Genomic DNA, 5,000 nt, shown 5'->3' with positions numbered 1-5,000 from the left:
AAATTCACTCGTGAATCTCTATGCGATATTGCTTTTCTTTTTTTTCTTTGTTTGTCCGTCCGTCTTTTTTTTTTTTCTTCCGGTCGTTCCTCCCTCACGACTCTCGAAGGCACTTTTTCCTCTTCGCGAGAAGCCGAACTCGCGTCCCGTCGCGTCGCGTCTCGTCGTTTCGCGTCGCGTCTCGTTGCGTCACGTGCGATACTCGCCAACGAAGGGACGAGCCACGTGACGTGTTTCCTTCGTACCCGCATTTCTCCTTGTGAGAAGAGAAAGAGAGAAAGAGAGAGGGAGAAAGAGAGAAAGAGAAAGAAAGATATATATATATATATATATATATAATGTGTGTGTGTGTGTATGTATGTATATATATGATGTGTATGTATTTATATGCTATATATATATATACGTATATATACAAAAAGAGAAAGAGAAGGACGAAGCTACCATTATTGTTACGAAAAATCGATCGATATCTATTTTCTTAGTTATTTGCATAATAACTTTCTGCGTTATCAAAAAATGAAAATTCTTCTTACGTCGGTTGTCGTATAGCTGTCTCCTTTCTATCCTCTTTTTTAACTTTTACCTTTCTATATTTTTCCTTTTACTCTATTCCGTCTCTCTAATTTTTTATTTTATCCTTCTTTTTTTTTCTTTTTTTTTTTTTTCTTCCATTTTTCTTCTCTTAATCTCTTTCTTTCAATTTGACGTTTTTTACTCCCCAATTTTCTTACTTCTTTCTTTAATTAGGTCATATCTTGTCAAAACTCGATCACGACGAAAAGTTTAACATCTCCCATTCTCTTTCTTTCCCCCTCTCTCTCTCTCTCTCTCTCTCTCTCCCTTTCGAGAATGAGATAGAAAAAGTTAGAAGAAGTTAAAAGAAAAAGAAGAAGAAGAAGCTTTCTATCGTCTTGTGATCTCTTTCAAACGATCTTACCGAGCAAAGAAAGCGATCCACGAGGAAGTGGAAACCACGGAAAACGCGCGAGAAAAGAAAAAAGAAATATCTCTTCACCTTACACTTTAAGAGATCCACGCGCCCCAAAGTAGATCTTCCCGCACTTATCTACTTAGGTTTAAATTTAAAAAAGAAATAAAAAAAAGAAAAAAAAAAGAAAAAAAAAACAAGAAACGTCTATAAGATAATCCGAAAGAAATGGAAGAACGTAGAAGGAAGAAAACGAAGAAAATAGAAAAGGAAAGAACGAGTGAAGGATTAAAAAAAAAAAAAAAGAACGTAAAATAAATTTTCAACCCTTTCTCTTTCTCTCTCTCTCTCTCTCTCTCTCTCTCTCTCTCTTTCTCTTTTTCACTAGATCGAAGAAAAAAAAAATTGAAACAAAAATGTGACAAAGATAGAATAATAAATCGTGGCAAGTTTATATATATATATATGTATATGTATATACATACATATATACATATATATATATATATCTAGTTTTCGCTCGATCTCTCTCTCTCTCTCTCTTTCTTTCTCGAGGGGTAGAAGCTCGAGAGTGCCCCGAGGGCGTTCTGCGGCCTCAACGAAAGCGGACGATAGACTGAAGCGCTTTTAGGATCGCAGGAAGGATCGTGTGGGACGGTCGTCGACGATCGGGAGTGGCTCAGAACGAGGGGAGTGACGAGAACGCAGGCGCACCCCCGTTTTTCCAACAGCCATCAACCCCACCACCATTCCTCCTACCCTCTCTTTCTCTCGATTGTAGGAGCTGCGCCCTCTGACGCTCTGCTTCTCGCGAAAGGGTGCCCCTTGCATAGGTGATACGAGACACCTACGTACATACATACGTATGTAAGTATATACATACATAGATTCATATATATATGTATATGTATAGGTATATGTATATATATGTGTAGATCCACGTATATGTATATGTACGTATGTGTATGTGTATATGTATGTATGTGTTTTCTCTATATCGTCTTTCCTACTCCATTCGGCACGTTGAAGATGAAGAAGGAGAGGGGATAGTTGGGTGCTTCCAAGAATGAGAGGAGAAGTAGAGAAAAGTGGGGGATAGAAGGTACCTTCCACCAATACTATTATGACTACTACTACTACTACTACTACTACTACTACTATTACTACTATTACTACTACTACTATTATTACTACTACTGATATTACTATTACTACTGCTACTACTAGTACTAGTACTAGTACTATTTCTACTAGCCCACTGTAACTCTGTCCTCCTTTTTCCAGCCTCCTCCCTACTACTAGTATCGATATCGAAGCTCTTCTCTTCTTCGTGAAAGGGAAAAGGACGATAGGGAGGAACTTCCTATGTCTCCTTCTTTCATCATTCTTCGATGTTCGAGCTTGCGAGAAAATTGAAAACTCGTCCTTTCGCCTATTCTTGTTTGTCTATCGTTCTTCTTCTTCCTCTTCCTCTTCGTCTTTCTTCTCCTTTTCCTTTTTCTCTTTCTCATCCTTCTTCTTCTTCTTCTTCTACTTTTTTTTCTTATTCTTCTTTTTCTCTTTCCCTCTTTTTCTTTTTCTTTCTCATCCTTTTCCATTTCTTATCCTTCATTTTGCATACATCTTCTAGTTAATGTTACGAATGAATTCAATTAATTTCAATTTCATACAATTCTACAAAGATCTAAATCAAATTATAGATATGATTTTATTACTTACACGCATAACGTATAACACGAAAAACGTTCCGTATAAATTAATGACAAATCATGCGATATACTTAGGAAGATTAGGCAGTTGGGTAAAAAGAAGAAAAAAGAGAGAGAGAGAGAGAGAGAGAAAAAGAAAAGAAAGTAGAAAAAGAGGAGAAACCATATGATATACCGAAATGTCACGATTAAGTTACGCAAGAAACGCAAATCGCACTACGTCGTTTTATTTTTACTTCGGTATATTTACACAAAAGAAGGATATTCTATTTTGTACATACATACATATATATATATATATATATATATACAAAATAAAAAAAAGAAGAAAAAGGAGAATCAAAAGACTGTCCTTTCCCATGGTTATCTGCCTTTATCTCCACCCCTATAACTGATTCCGACGTTATTACTGAAATAACTGGACGACGTACCTAAGGAAATTTTTATTCATCGTTCAAAGCGAGTTTAACGATTGATTTTGCCTTTGTGTTGAACTTTAAAAGAAAAGAAAAAGAAAGAAAAGGAAAACATATACATACATACCTACATACATATAAATATATAGAAAGAAGAAAAGAGAAAGAAGAGGAAGGTTGAAAAATGTCGATGCAAAAGAATTGATGCGATGGACGACGACCCGATAAGGGAGAGAGAGAGAGAAAGAGAGAAAGAGAGAGAGAGAGAGAGAGAGAGAGAGAGAGAGAGAGCGCGTAACACAGTGAACCAGATTCCTCAAAGGTTCCGCAGGCAAAGCATTGCGATTTTTCCGTTCGATCCTTTGAAACGAAGGAACGATACGTCAGGGTGCATTCCTAAGCACCGTTTTGAAACTGGAAATCCTCTTTGAAAATATCCACGCGGAATATCGCGTCCCTTTCGCGATACGATACGTTGATCCCAAACGTAACTACAAAAAAATGTTCAACGTTTTGATACCTAAAAAAAACGGGTATATATATATATATATATATATATATATATATATATATATATGTCTGTATGAAAAAGATTGCTAAATTAAATTTAGCGATAGGATAAATGCGTGATAGAGCAAACATTTTAATGGTACATTCTTATCGTGAGAAAAATAAAATTATTTCACGATTTTTATTCTATAAAGAGAAATTATAGCGAGTGGACGTTCGAAACGAATAAAAAAAAAAAAAAAAAAAAAAGAAAAAAGAAAAAAGAAAAAAAGAAAAAACAAGGAAGAAGAGTGGAAAAAAAAAATAAAAGAAGAAAAGAAAAAAGAAAAAGTGAAGAGAAAAAAGGAGAAAAAAGGGAAAATTAAAACGACGAATCAACCTCCGTTAAACGAATTGAAACGAAAGACGCTAATGTAACATAATCTATCTTTAACGACGACTAATAGAAAAAGAAAGAAAGAAAAAAAAAGAGAGAGAGAGAAGAGAAAAAAAGGGGAAGAGAAACAGAAAAAAAGGAGGAAGATGAAAACTAAGCAAATAATAGCTATTAGGATACAGGTATAATATATCACGAATAATATCGAATGACGTGCGAGATATCGTATTTTCGTACTTACATATGTACAATGAAAAGACAAAGGACATAATGATGGTGATCATTATTGTAATAATAATAATAATAATAATAATAATAATAATAATAATAATAATAATAATAATAATAATAATAATATTAATAATAATAATAATAATAATAATAATAATAATAATAATAATAATAATAATAATAATAATAATAGTAAGAATAATAATAATAGTAAGAATAATAATAATAAATATAATATTAAAATAATAAAATAATAATAATAATAATAATAATAATAATAATGACTTGGACGAGTTGATATACGTCAGGATTAGGATGGTGACACGACCAATTCGGTATCGAATGAATGAACATATATTACGAGGCAACCTCGTTTACGTTTCATAGGGGCGACACGCAGCAGTAGCGCGTGTGTATGTCGTAAGGGCGCGTACGTGCGTGCCTCGTTATACGGGATGTCTATTTTTAAGTGTCGCCAGGATGTGCCGGGAATTTGTGAACGTTAGCACTCCAAAAAATATTTCTCGTATCTCTTTCCTTCTTTTCTTTTCTTTTCGTTTATAAATGAATTTTTATAATTAAGCGTATATGCGATTTAAATACCCATCATTAATATACGTAAAATAAATGTTGGAATATCACAAAAATAACAATGAAATATTAATTTAATATGATTATGTGTAGGTAATAGTTATTGTAAGTTCACAAGAATGAAAAATTTTTTCTATAAAAATATTTCTATAAAAATAATCATATCTCGTTCCTCTCTCTCTCTCTCTCTCTCTCTCTCTCTCTCTCTCTCACTCACTTTATGCATTGCATCCTAT

The 5,000-nt window shown here is 33.7% G+C and overlaps 1 long non-coding RNA gene across 1 annotated transcript in view; it reads right to left on the bottom strand.

The window, feature by feature from the left end:
* The window catches only part of LOC146872988 (uncharacterized), a 103,393-nt gene extending 103,304 nt beyond the window's left edge, over window positions 1–89 (bottom strand). Inside the window, exon 1 of the long non-coding RNA XR_014982241.1 lies at window positions 1–89. This exon is cut by the window's left edge and continues 26 nt beyond it. This is a non-coding gene — a long non-coding RNA (uncharacterized LOC146872988).
* Between the last annotated feature and the right edge of the window lie 4,911 nt (window positions 90–5,000).

The sequence above is a fragment of the Vespa mandarinia genome, chromosome 5, assembly GCF_050613455.1.
Source record: "Vespa mandarinia isolate Hongniang chromosome 5, ASM5061345v1, whole genome shotgun sequence".
In the NCBI taxonomy this organism is placed as follows: domain Eukaryota; kingdom Metazoa; phylum Arthropoda; class Insecta; order Hymenoptera; family Vespidae; genus Vespa; species Vespa mandarinia.
Note: the sequence above shows the minus strand (reverse complement) of the source record. Positions and strands in the feature narration are given on the sequence as shown.